The sequence below is a fragment of the Danaus plexippus genome, unplaced genomic scaffold (assembly GCF_018135715.1).
Source record: "Danaus plexippus unplaced genomic scaffold, MEX_DaPlex mxdp_38, whole genome shotgun sequence".
Classification (NCBI taxonomy): domain Eukaryota; kingdom Metazoa; phylum Arthropoda; class Insecta; order Lepidoptera; family Nymphalidae; genus Danaus; species Danaus plexippus.
In genome coordinates, this window is record NW_026869859.1 from 558,051 (window position 1) to 573,047 (window position 14,997).

A 14,997-nucleotide genomic window follows, 5' to 3' on the forward strand; every position below is an offset into this window, starting at 1 on the left:
AAGAATACAACATCTCTACTTATAAACACCTTCCTTATTTTAGAGTCATAAATCCTATAACCTTTGGTCTGTTCACTGTATCCAATGAATACCATTTTAGTTGCCTTTGAGTCGAATTTCTTGACTTTCTCTTTAGGTTTATGAACCATTGCTTCACATCTAAAGATCTTCAAATGGGTGATATCAGGCTTTTTGCCTGTCCAGATTTCTTCAGGTGATCGGAACCCCAGTGCTCTAGTCGGGCAGCGGTTTGTAATGTATGCTGCTGTGGACACTGCTTCTGCACAAAACTGCTTTTGTAATTTAGCATTTAATAACATACACCGTGCTCGTTCTAGTAAGGTGCGATTCATCCTTTCAGCTAACCCATTTTGTTCTGGTGTGTAAGGTGTAGATGTTTGATGAGTTATTCCATTATTTATTAGAAAAGATTTAAACTCATTACTTAAATATTCTCTCCCATTATCTGTGCGAAGGGTCTTTATTGATAAATTAAGTTGATTTTCAACTATGGCTTTGAATTCTTTAAATTTATCAAAAACATCTGACTTATTCTTTATTAAATAAACAAATACTTTCCTGGAATAGTCGTCGATGAAGGTAACAAAGTAATGTGTTCCTCCCAGTGACTGAACCTCCATGGGGCCACAGACATCCGAGTGTATGAGTTCTAGTAAGCCTTTTGCTCTGCAACCTTCTGAAGGAAATGGATTTCTTGACTGCTTTCCCTCCAAACATGAAATACATACAACTTTGTCTTTGTTTTAGATTTTTACCCCTGTACTTTCTGATAATTTATTTAGGTCTTCAAAGTTTAAATGTGCCATCCTTTGATGCCATAAGTAAGCGTCACTACTTTTAACTGTAGATATGTATGCTGAAACTTGATGTGTTTTGAGCCGGTACATATTATTTGTCAGTTTTGCTTCTGCCACTTGTTTATTCATTTTATTAAATATTCTGCAACCTTCTTGGTCAAATTGTACATGACAACCATTCTTTATTATTTGACTTACTGAAAGTAGGTTGGTGGCCAACTCAGGAACATAAAGAACATTGTTTACTTCAATCACTTCAGATTTGCCACTTTGGTCAGCAACATTTAGTTTCACTTTACCACATGCTTTCACAGTGAGTTTCTTGTCATCAGCCACTTTAATAGTATCAACCAGAGGTGGTATTTCATCATAGAGCCAGTCACGGTGCATTGTGAGATGCATTGATGCTCCCGAGTCTACATACCAGCCATTGTCATTACTCATTGATGCTGAAAATACTGCCACATAGCCGGAGTTCTCATTTGACTTTTTTTCCTTTTTCTTGCTTCTACAGTACTTGCTTACATGCCCATACTTGTTGCAGATAAAACACCTTGGACCTTTATTTGCTTTACTTGATTTGTCTGAAGTTTGTTTGGCATTCTGCGAGTTAATTTTACTTCTGTTAACATACAGCGCAGCATTATCTGACTTTCTAATGTTTTGAAGGAGCTTGGTTTTTACTAAGTCAGCTGTAATTGCCAAACCAGAACTTTCTAAGCCCATTATCATTGGTTGATAAACATCCGGCAATCCTGCCAAAAGTAAAGTACCCAACCATTCATCGTTTACAATGAAACCTATGTTTCTTAACTTGTGGGCAGTTGACATAATTCTGTTAACATAGTCCTCGATGTTCTGGCATCCGTCTAGTGTCGTTGTGATCAGGTCTCTCAATAATCCGACTCGCCTGGTCAGTCCTTTGTCATCGAAAGCTTTTGCCAGGTTATCCCACACCTCCTTTGCCGTTTTAGCTTGTTGAATATGTATATAGTTGATAGGATCAACCAATAAAATTATCTTGGATTTGGCTTTGGTGTCCTTTTTAACATCAACTTCATTCGAAGACTCGACGCAATCCCACAACTCCTCGTGTTCAAGGTAAGTTTGCACAGAGAATTTCCAGGTGGGATAATTATCTCTTCCTGACAGCTTTTCAATCAGAGTCATCGTATTTGAAGACATTTTTGCTGATTAAGATGCTTTGAACGACAAGCACGTTGCCGGTTTTAGGTTATACTTTACTATCACAGACCAAATCTTTTATTGTTATAAGTTCTGATTATTACTTTCACTGATATCACTTTATAGTAATTAATTTAGAACTATTACGTGGGTCTGGGCCCATAACCTGATAAATTAATTAAAAGATTAGAATTCTAGCAAACGTGTTTTATTGAGAGTTACACCAGAGACAAGAGAGTGTATATGGTAGCAGAGCGTGGTTACTGATTGATTTTAATATTACAACACCGAGGAACTCGCCGCCACCAGGGACACGCATCGTGGTCGGTGGCACGAGTATAGAGGTCAGGCCATCTATGACCTACCTAGGTCTCGTCCTTGACAGCAAATGGTCCTTCAAGGACCATTTCAAGAGGCTGTCCGAGAAGGCCACGAAAGCTGCGGGAGCGTTGGCGGGGCTCCTCCCTAATCTTCGGGGTCCGAGCCTCGGGTGCCGACGTCTCTATCTGGGAGTGGTACAATCTATGGTAATGTACGGTGCACCGATCTGGGCAGCGAATCTGCAGTCCGAAAACAGCACAATGCTCGGGAGGACGCAGAGAATCCTTGCTATCAGAGTCGTGCGCGGTTACCGTACCAGTTCCAGGGATGCAGCATGCGCATTGGCGGGCAGCCTGCCTTGGGACATAGAGGCCGAGTCATTGGCCGAAGTGTTCTGGCGCTGTCAATCCCAAAGAGAAGAGGAAGGACGCAACCCACCACCCAACATCATCCGGGGGTGGCGAAAGAGTGCGAGGGAGCGGGCGCTCGAAGCCTGGAAACGGAGACTCGGGGAGCAAAATACCAGCTCCAATCTGATGACGGCCATACGTCCCGTCCTGAAGGACTGGGCCAATAGAAAAACTGGCGCTTTATCATTCCATCTCACACAGATGCTGACCGGGCATGGCTGCTTCGGTAAGTACCTGTGTGAGGTGGTACAACGGGAAGAGACAACGGCCTGTCACCACTGTACTGAAGTGTGTGACACGGCCGAACAATAAAGTCAGGTCAATAAAGTTTTACTTTTCACAGCAATCATGAAACATATTGTACAACTCCTTCAGACTTATGAAGTCCTGGTTCCCGCACTATGAAACAAACGTGACCAATTTTCGAAGTTCTGGTGATTCCTTTGTAGCAAGCAACCATGATCAATTGACAGACGAGATGAAAATGAAATCATATACATATTTTCTAATCAGAAAATACATACGAGTATATGTCGAAGTACGGTCCAGGCCGTGGTTTTTAAAAAGAGTGACGCCAGCATAACTGACGTCATCAATGACTTTAGTCTTAATTGTAGACCAACATTGTTGTGACTACACTTACACAGGTGGCTACGCAGGTGGTTATGCGGCTAACACCTGATTATTTCAACTACCGACAATTATTAGTTTTTTGAATAATAAGAACTACGCCGTTATATATGTTTTTTTTTCAGTAAATTTTAGTCAAAATTGATTAAGTGTATATTTCGAAGTAGAGAGACGAAAGTGGCTGTACGAACTTAGTGCCTTATCATTTATAGAAAAAGAAATGCCCGCTTCGAAAGTAAATTTTTTTTTACTGGTCTCGTACCGCAACTCATACCATCGTACCAGGGAAACATAAATCTATGAAGGTGATGTTTCACTATGAATTGAGAGTGAAATTTGTGCTATATGAACATATTGGGACGGACGTGTGTTTTAAATATTTCATATCAATATATATTGATATTTATTTGTTTGTGGGTGTTCGTGTGTCATGGCCTAATTTACATTAATAAGAGCTTATTTATTTATTAATTTTTTCCCGTTATTCTTATGAATATAATTTTGTTCTTGTGATATATAAGTTTCTTTTGCGTGTTCCTAAAATCTTGCATTATGGAAGTGAATTTTGCTTTCATAAAATAATTTGAATTATTTTCAAGTTCGTAGAGCAGTGGACGATCGTCGTTCAGTATTGCATACAAAACATGATTAATTACATACCCACATACATACCCATATGATCACACAGTTTTTAGTCATTGACACAGCCACATAGTCGGATAGTATTATTAATGAAGCACACAGTTACATTTTCCATAACCATGACATTAGAAAATCATAAAGTCTTGGTCGTTGACAGACTCTTACGCATCGGTGATATCTGTTGTAATTTTAATAAAACATAAGTGGATTTAATATGGTTACTGTGACAACCGACATAAAACCTAATTTTATGACGGTGACGTGTTAATAGAATGAAGATCCAAATCTACCGTACAATCGGATATGATATTAATCGGTAATTTAATGGACCGAATGTCAGGTTTAGGCCGTTTATTACTGCATGATGCACTCATGTGTCCCCATTTATTATACTCACAGCATTTAATATTTATTTATTTATATATTTATATAACAAGAGAAGAAATAGTTACATAATTAATTATAAAAGACATGTGATGCACAAAGGATAACTTATCTCTTAAAAGAGACCTCTACGAGAAACTCTTTTCATAAAGGAAACTACATAAAGAAGCGTGGTGTACATAGGTACAATAAAAAGAGTGAAGGCAAAAAAATATAGAGATTTATATATAGATAAGCAAACAAAAAAAAATTATAATAATAGAAAATTTTGATATTATACCTACATAGATATATACATAAATATTCACATAAATATATACAAATAGTATGAATAAATAAACATTACATATCAGAAGGTAAAAGTGACAGAAGATGTCACTTAAGTTAATGTTTAAATGCAGGTGCACTTGGTCTCTCTTTGTAAACAGAAGGTGGGAGTGAGTTCCAAAGCTGTGCACCTTGGACAGCGAACGATTTACGGAAAAATTTGGTATTTAAGGAGGGGATATCGAGAGGCTCCACTATGCTATATTTTGCATATCATGTTATATATGCCTGAATATAATGATGAAATTTAAGAATACTCCTTGCCATATAGACATCTAATAATTAATTATAACTGGCTATTGGATAATAATAGTATGTAATTTTACCAGACAAACGTTTCATTATATACTTTTGTTGTTCGACGAATACCTTAACGAATACCATATCCCTAAACATAACGATCAACTTTAAGAATATGCTCTCAAACTTTAAGAAAATGACTAATTTAGACTAATTTAAATAACACAGTTCGTACTGTGCCTGATCTGATAGTTTTACTTTCTACGTATGAAAAGGCTTCTAAAAAAATAAAAAAAGTAATTCCTGGAAGTTATAAAACCCGAACAATCTATTGCTAATAGTACAAAACGATTTAAATAGTACAAATGAATTTAAGTCGAGTAATGAAGTGGGGGTTCAAGGCAGAAAAAAGGTGTTACACTTGTAGTAAAACGGGACACCTTATGTCACAGTGCCCTAAAAATACTTTTCAGTTTAGTATCAAAGAATTGAATAAAAAAATTCATAATCAATTAGAGTAAATTGCACCTTCTGTAAAAAGGAGGGTCACATTTTTTGTAAAGTGCTTGTATCGAGTTGCTTGTTCTGTATGTAACAAGATGGGCCATTCATCTAACAAATATTTTTACCAACTTTAAAGACTTGAGGAAAATAAAAACATGGACGTTGAAAGCACTAATTGACTAGAAACATCGAGGATTGCATTATGAAGAGGGTTTGGTCCAGAACCGAGGATCGTACATAAATCTTTTATTCCAACTTTCACTCAAGTTCCTTGGAATATAGTTCTTGCATCAAACTATTTCAGTAGACATCTGGTAAATGTAAACAATTTATAGTGGGTACTAAGGCTAACAGCAATCCTGTGCCGCTGGTTGAAGGCCGCCCATCTGAGACCTGCTGACTCTGGGCACCGCCTCGCCGGCGGCGACTCTGCCATGCTGCCATGACGGCAGGGCTGCAAACGCCCGGCCCAACAACCCGCTTACATTCACAAGTGGAATCGCAGCCAGCTCATGGGTCCTACGCCCCGAAGAGTTAACCTCGACCCCTCCTGCGGGGGGCCCGATATGGCCTCGTTGTTGTAGCAATCCTGCTTTATTATCGTCAGCACGTAGAGTCCACGATCTCACTTTATTGACAATTGAAGAATAAAAATTTATTGACCAGGGTAACGCCATTATATTATTACTTTAATTACAAAACACAACTGACTTTTCAAAGAAAATAATTAAAACAGTACGACTTCTTGGTAAATCACTTGTTTATTTCCAATTTCACAAAGTAATGCACAAATACATCCAAGAAGGCTCTTTATATAATCTCTCCTCCCCTCTCCTCTCCTCTCCTCACCACACCTCTCCTCACCTCTCCTCACCACACCTCTCCCCTCCTCGATACATCACACCACTCCACACCTCGCCCGCCGCCAACTCGCCTCTTAGTCAATACAGCTCCTCTTATTTTTTGTTACAGTCGGCCATCCTGGAACAATTGCACCGCAATTGGCGCAAACATTCGATTAGCTTTCCAATAAATCAATAAGATCATCTCTAGTTACCAAGTCATCATCACTACTAGTCTCACTACAGTCTCACTAAAGTCTGGAGCACTACGATATAGTCTAAGAGAATCTGCTGCAACAATTCCCGAAAACTCTTTATAGCCCCTCATTCCTTTAACGCTATCGATTTCATTTCGCCCATTATCAAGAACCTTTTGTACAATGTAAGGCCTAGAATACAACACTCGCAACTTACTATTTACATTCTTAACTTCACTTAACGTGGGCGATTGCTTATAGAGAACTAAAGCTCCCTTGTTAAATTTATTCTCAGGTTTACGAAGCTTTTCATATTTTTTCTTCATAATTATGGCTTTTCGTTTTAATCGCTCGGAAGCATTTTTACGTTTCTCTTCAACCGGCTTAAAATTTTCGTTCCCGATCAAATTAGACACGAGTCGATCTCTATGACTAAACATAATTTCATATGGGTGATAACTTAGACTTCCGTTAATTATATTTTTGATTCCCCAAACCACATCGGGTATACACTCTGTCCACAGGTTAGGATCTATATTACGAGTACGCATAGCATCCAATAATGTACGGTTGTATCGTTCAACCTGTCCATTGGCGCGTGGACATGCTATAGGATTTAAAGTATGGCGAAAATTATGATTAGTTGAAAACTCTTTGAAAATTCTACTAGTAAAAGCCAAATTTCTATCCGATACTACTCTTCTCCGATAACCGAACAAACTAAACATATCTTTTAAAATAATTTACAGCCTCTACGGAATTCATTGTTCTAACAAAAACTTTGAAAAGGAATCTACTATCATTGAAATACATTGATGACTCTTTTTAGTTTTACCAAAAGGCCGGGGTGATCAATGTGAACTAATTCCATAAGAATAGAAGACTTAGGAATGGGATGTAACTCATCACTTCGTTTACCATAATCTCCTTTTGAATATGAACACTCCAAGCAATGATTCACAATTTTTTTTAATAAAACGAGTCATCTTAGGAAACCAATAATCCGATTTAATTAGTTCCTCACATTGTTTGAAGCCGATATGACCTGTTTGATCGTGAAATTTTTGCATAAACTTCCATCTTGCAAAGGAAAGAACGACTAACTTAGCAGCCCTTTATAGTTTTCTTGTATAATCGATTATTTTTAATTCTATAATCATTTTTAACATCAGTGCAAGCCTGACCTTCTGATAATTGCTTTATTATGCTATTTAATTTATCATCTTGCCGCTGAATAGTCAAATACCAGTCATCAGAAGATATCATATTTATATACCTATCGAACACTTGAGAATACCGAATGTGTTTTGTTGACTTAGTCTCACCTATGTCGGACTGCGACTGAGAGCATCGACATGCGTCATACGTTCTCCCGGTCTATATGCGATCTGGATATCGTATTCCTGGATCGTAAGCCGCCACCTTGCTATACGAAGGATTAAATCCTTTTTGAGCAATGTATACCTTACAGCTGAACAATCGGTAACTACTGTAATTAATTGTCTATAAACATTTATACGATTTTTTTTAAAGAATCAACGACAGCTAACGTCTCAAGTTCATAACTATGATACATACTTTCTTCGAGAGAAGTAACTACTATAATAAAACACTGGTTTTAATTCGCCTTCCGTTTAAAGTTGGAATAAAATTCCCGCTACCCCTATTTTACTTGCGCCTGTATGTATCTCACAAGGTAGTAAGGGGTCATATAAAGCCAACACAGGTCGGGAACCTTTGTTTTAATAAATCGAAACAATCTTCATGTTAACTATCCTAGATCCATTCAGATTTCTTTTTTGTTAGATCTGTCAACGGCTTCGCTATGATTGCAAATTTATTAATGAACTTTCTGAAGTAACTACACAGTCCTAAAAATTGTCGTATTTGATGTAGATTATTCGGCTTAGAATAAATTCTCCACTACGTGTATTTTACGATTTCCGGGCCTAAAACCATTCGAACTTATCTCATAATCCAGAAATGAAACTTTTGTTTTAGGAAATGTACACTTTTTAAGGTTTAATTTTAAATCTGCTTTACGCAACTGAGATAGTACCTATTCTAATAATTTTAAACCATCACATACGCTCGAAGTTGATAGTAACATGTCATCCATAAAGGTTACAATTTCATCACTACCCACAAATTTCAGCAATTTTTTTTTTTTGGGATTACCCTCATGAAAACTGACGGGGCATTGGTTAACCCGAATGGTACCCTCAAATATTCATAAAGACTATCAAGAGTAATTAATGACGTTTTATGCATAGAATCTGCTCTAATTAATAAGTTATGGTAGCCGAAAAATAAGACTAAATTTGTAAAATATTGTTTACCCGACAACTTATTTAATTGGTCATCTATATGAGGCATAGGGAATCTTTCTTTAATAGTAATTCTATTTAATCCCTGAATCGACACACAATCTACAGTCGCCCTATTTTTTTTTCGTACTAATATAATCGGAGATGCGTATTGCGAATTCGATTCTCTAATAATACCCCCTTTTATTAAATAATTTACCATTGTCTTTACAACTTCTCTTTCCGTAAGCGCTAATCTATACGGCTTTCGAACTACCGGTTTGTTTGTTTCGAGCTCAATAGCCATTTCACCTAAATTTGTATACCCTATGTCGCCAATATTTTTAGCAAAACAATCCTCATACGACTTTAAAAGATTAATTAACGTTACTTGATCATTATTCTCAATATCACTGACATCAATATTTTCAAATTCATTATAATTATCAGAACACTCTCCTCTCTTCAAAGTAAAGCAGTATGATCTCACCTCTGGGTCCGATATGCATTTTTCACCTCGTTGTTCCTTTTTTTCAATAAATGGTACGGGAACCAATATTGCAGACTCTTATGAAGCCGTTCCCATTTCGTAGCACGGAGCTGGTTACGGCATATACTACGTTACCTCATCCTGAACTGCCTGGGCCTCGTACAGTAATCTCCACAATCGGCGTCACGTATTGTAAATTGAACCAAGTTATCTTCAATCGGTACAGAAGTGTCTTCGACTAATTTTACTCTGTAATAGCTAGTATCATCACACAGGTCGATATTATACAAGTTATTGGGGGTAGTTGTTGCCCTTGATAAGTGAGCGCCACACTGAAACACTTTTAGCGTTATGTCATTTTGATTTACAACGGTCTGGCCTATAATAAGAGAGATATCACCCAAATCGACGTTTGTTACTACAGCAGACGTTTTGACGTGAACCTCGTCGATTGATAATTCAAACTGTACCTCTCCTAATGCTCGAACTGTATCACCGTTAAATCCTTTTAACACTGTATTTGTAGGCATTAGTTTGAGTTTAAGGGCATCAGATGCTCCCTTGAGTAGTTTATTAAGCTCGCTACCAGTATCTAAATAAGCCTTGAAAAAAAAGTTCACTTACCCTCACACTTTTTCTTATACACATCATTCAACTGTGATATCAATTGAACTTTCCTAACAGGATTTGGTTCTACTTCTGTTGAATTACACATGTTCGCCAAGTTCGCCATGTTCGCCAAGTTTACCACACCTGAAACACTTCGTTTATCGGTTAATTTACATGTTGTAGCCACGTGCCCTGTTTCTTTACAGCGATAACAGATCGGTGATTTTTTTGAATATACTCGTACTGTCTTCTGCATGTGATGTGTCGAGGTCCTTCTGCATGTGTTGCTCTTGGTATATTATTTGATTTAGAGGGTAGATATGAATCAAAAGCTGACAAAAATCCTTCATATAACTCATCCGGAGTAGAACACTGAACATTTCTACTCGTTTTTGATCGTACGTAATGTCCTTGATGCTATCCGGATCTCTTCACTTTTATACTTTTTGTTGTAGGTAATCGCACTTCTGATTATTACTTTAATTACAAAACACAACTGACTTTTCAAAGAAAATAATTAAAACAGTACGACTTCTTGGTAAATCACTTGTTTATTTCCAATTTCACAAAGTAATGCACAATTACATCCAAAAAGGCTCTTTATATAATCTCTCCTACCCTCTCCTCTCCTCTCCTCACCTCACCACACCTCTCCCCTCCTCGATACATCACACCACTCCACTACTCGCCCGCCGCCAACTCACCCCTTAGTCAATACAGCTCCTCTTATTTTTTGTTACAATATTTTGACCACGATCCGAATCCAAGACTGATAGAATCAATAACAGGTAGTCTAGGTGGAAAATTTCACAAACCCATTTCAAGCCCTCGATTATATCTACTGGTTTTGTCGATTGGTTGAACTATCCAAAAGCCGCGACAGTGGGTCAATTAATTTAAATGAATTAATTATCTTTGACCTCAACAGGGACCTAGAGCGGACCTAGAGCGACATCGAAAATAGTTACGAGTTTGGATTAAGTCTCTACTCAAAGAAGCTGGTATTGAAGCTTCTAGCAGATCTGTAAGATCTTCAGTAGCTTCCCTTAACTGAATGGAATGCTTTTCAAAAGATACAATTTAAAAACTGGAAAATGGAGGCAAGATCCTTTAGAAGATACTTCAAAAGAGTTGTTTTAAATCAGTCACAGTAAAATACAAAAGCTTAGCTGTCAAGCTATTTTGATTGTATTCCATAAATCAAATTGTTATTAAAATAAATTATTGTATTCCAATAATTTAATTTTTATTGGACACATTATAGCAACGTCATAATATTTATGACCAGGTGATAACAAACACGTCACTCAAGATGGATTCCGGATGTCAACATGTAACAATAATTGAGAGTTTTAACTAACACTAAAACTTACCTATTATTTTTCCTTAAGACATCCGGAATCCAGGTAATTTCTACCTGGTTCATCTCGAGTATGTATAATGAATTAAGAATTATCAATTTGTTAAAATGTGCAAGTTTCCTCCCGCCAAATTCACATTAGAGAGCAGCACTTGCACCGGAAGGGAGTGAAAACTGGACTAAAAGGCTAAAAAGACAGGTGCTTGACTCAAGATGGATTCCGGATGTCTTAAGGAAAAATAAAAGGTAAGTTTTATTGTTACTTAAAACTCTCTATTATATTCAGGGATATATAACATGATATGCAAAATACAGTATAGTGGAGCCTCTCGATATATATATATGCCCTCCTTTAATACAAAATTTTTCAGTAAATCGTTCTCTGTCCAAGGTGCACAGCTTTGGAACTCATTCCCACCTTCTGTTTACAAAGAGAGACCAAGTGCACCTGCATTTAAACATTAACTTAAGTGACATCTTCTGTCACTTTTAACTTCTGATATGTAATGTTTATTTATTTATACTAGTTGTATATTTTTAACGAACTAATAATTCTTTTAACAAAATATTTGTGTTATCACTTTATATCACTTTAAACATTGATTTAGTAATTTAACACTTTTTCACTTATACTGTTTTACAAAGTTTCGTTGCAGCTCTTGATCCAACTGATGACAACTGATGTAACGAGCTCTCGTCCGTTTTGCAGCCATTATTATAGTCTCGATTGTCTATGGTGGGAGCAACCGGTGGCGGGGGATGGGGGCAGATTTAGTTCGTCAACACGGCCTCTCCTGACAAGGCAGCGTCCTCGCGGCTACCCTGCTCAGCTGTGGTTTGTTCTTCGTAGGAATCCGATTCACAGCTCTCAAAGAATGCTGCGCAAGCGTCGGGAGTCCACTCACCATTCCAAGGTACTACGTACTCGGCAGCCGCTTGTGTTACCTTGCCATAAGAGTTTGAGAGTAAGGTAAGCTCATAGCGGTTGTTTACTAGCGCTTTGGTGACGCGGTATGGACCCCTCATGCCACTGTCCAACTTTCCTGCTCTTTGAGATTGTTTTATAACATAAACTAAATCATTAACCTTATATCTCCTAGGCGTATTGCGGTATTTATTTCCGTAGGCGTCCTGAAGTTCTCGATTTTTATTCAAATTGGTTTCAGCCGTTTGTCTTCTTAATTCACGCCATGCTTCGCGATTAGGCGTGGATCCCTCTATCGTTACATCCTTAATAAGGGAATTGATTAACGGTGTAGTCTCCTCCGTGTCAATGAGTAAGTTTAATGCTGAATACGAAGTAGAGGCATGTTTAGTTATATTCAAAGTTAATTGAACCTTCCATAGAACTTGTGACCAATGTGCAGACTTCAGTTTTATTTCTACTCTAATCATATTTAATACGGTGCGGCAGTACCTCTCAACCTGGCTATTAGACTGGTGCATTTCGGGAGTAATTAAGTGCATCTCAATGCCATATTCTATTAGAAAGGTATTAAAATCCGCGCTGTCGAACATTCGACCCCTATCACAAACGAGTAACCGTGGTGTACCGAAGATACCTATTGCGTTAGTTATAATTCGTTTTAATTCGGATGAATCTTGTTTACGCATTGGGAACATTAAACAAAATTTGGTAAAAGCGTCTATTAAAATTAAAACGTAATTATAACCGTCGGATTCCGGCAGCGGTCCTAAAGAATCGACATGTATCGTGTCAAATGGGATTGAAGGTTTTTCCCACGATGTAATTGGCTGGAGTGGCGCACGTGGTACCTTTTTATATGTTAAACAATTTACACAATGTAAAATATACTTTTTAGTAAAACTATGCAATCCGGGGAACCAAAAATGCGTCAAAATTAAATTTACTGTCTTTTCATAACTCAGACGCTGGTGTTCGTCGTGAAAAACACGTAGTAGGCTAAGCCTGTAAGCTTTGGGTACATAATATAAAAGTCGCGACTGCTCACCTTTGACATCATATTTGTTATACAACATGTCATTTTTCTTTTTGTATCGGGTATCGTCCAATTGACCATCATTAAGCTTTTCTAATAAGACTGCTATCTCGTTGTCAGCGGATTGTGCAATTTGGGCCCACGTTTTAGGTTTAACCGGAGTACATAGACTAACAGGATTCCTACTGAGGTAGTCAGCATCAGACATCATTGTACCCTTTCTATATTCTAAAGTGAAGTCATAATCTTGAAGATATATCCACCATCTGGCTACTCTGGGTTGTAAGTCCTTTTTTTTTTGCGTTAACTTAAGTGCATTGCAATCGGTAACTATTTTAAAATGCTTAGCAATCAAGTATTGGCGGAAATGCTGTAGTGCTCTTACTACTGCAAGGGTTTCCAGCCCATAAGAGTGGTACTTTGGTTCTGCTCCTACTGTGACTCTGCTGTAATAAGCAATGACGCGTTTACACTTCTCGAGATCCACCTGTAGTAGAACCGCTCCATAGCCTTGAGAACTAGCGTCTGTATGAAGTTCAGTTTCTAACTGCGGATCGAAAATTTTTAAAATCGGTTCACTCGTTAAAATTTTAATTATTTCCTGCCTTGCTTTTTCTTGTTGAATTCCCCAATTAAATTTAGCATTTTTGCGAGTTAGTGCAGCGATGCAGGCTGTTTTATAAGAGTAACCACATATATATCGACGGAAATAGCCCGTTAAGCCTAAAAATTGTCTAAGCTGTTTGACGTTCTGTGGCTGTGGTGATTAAACCAACGCTTTTATTTTATTCTCGCTTGGCCTTACCTGACCATTGCCAATGATTCTACCAAGATATTCAACTTCTGGAGTTAAAAATGTACACTTTCGAATATTCACCGAAAAGCCAGCATCGGTGAGCGTCTTTAGAACGGAATCGAGTAATTTTAAACCTTCATTGATGTCATTGAAGTCTCAGTAAGTTTAACTCGATACTTAAAAATAATTATATTAAGATTTGTGATTAACTTTTTTTTTTCCTTTTTCATATTTCACATGATATAAGTTTGGTTTATATACATTTTTACACTTGTTAGTTTTTTTTTTTTAATTACCATACATTTAATTTTACTGTTTTATCTCCTTTATATATATGTTCACTTCCAGATTAATTATTAGTGGAAACTGTATTGGCATGTGTGTTATTTAAGGTTTATAAGTTTCATGTAATATAAAATATACTGTTTGTTTCACTTACTTACAAATAAATAAATAAAATAAGTAAATATATATGTACAAAATTTCTAATTAATTAATGTCGGTTAGGTATGCGTGTTCATATTGTATCATATCTTAAGTCTATCCTACGACGATCCCTATGTACACTACGGGGTTCTGAAACCTTCGCACAAATCGGTAGATTTAAAATTCTCTCTTTAGATAAACGAAATGTATGTAATGTATGATTAATTACATACCCACATACATACCCACATGATCACACAGTTTTTAGTCATTGACACAACCGCATAATCGGATAGTATTATTAATGAAGCACACAGTTACATTTTCCATAACCATGACATTAGAAAATCATAAAGTCTTGGTCGTTGACAGACTCTTACGCATCGGTGATATCTGTTGTTATTTTAATAAAACATTAGTGGATTTAATATGGTTACTATGACAACCGACATAAAACCTAATTTTATGAAGGTGACGTGTTAATATAATGAAGATCCAAATCTACCGTACAATTGGATATGATATGAATCGGTAATTTAATGGACCGAA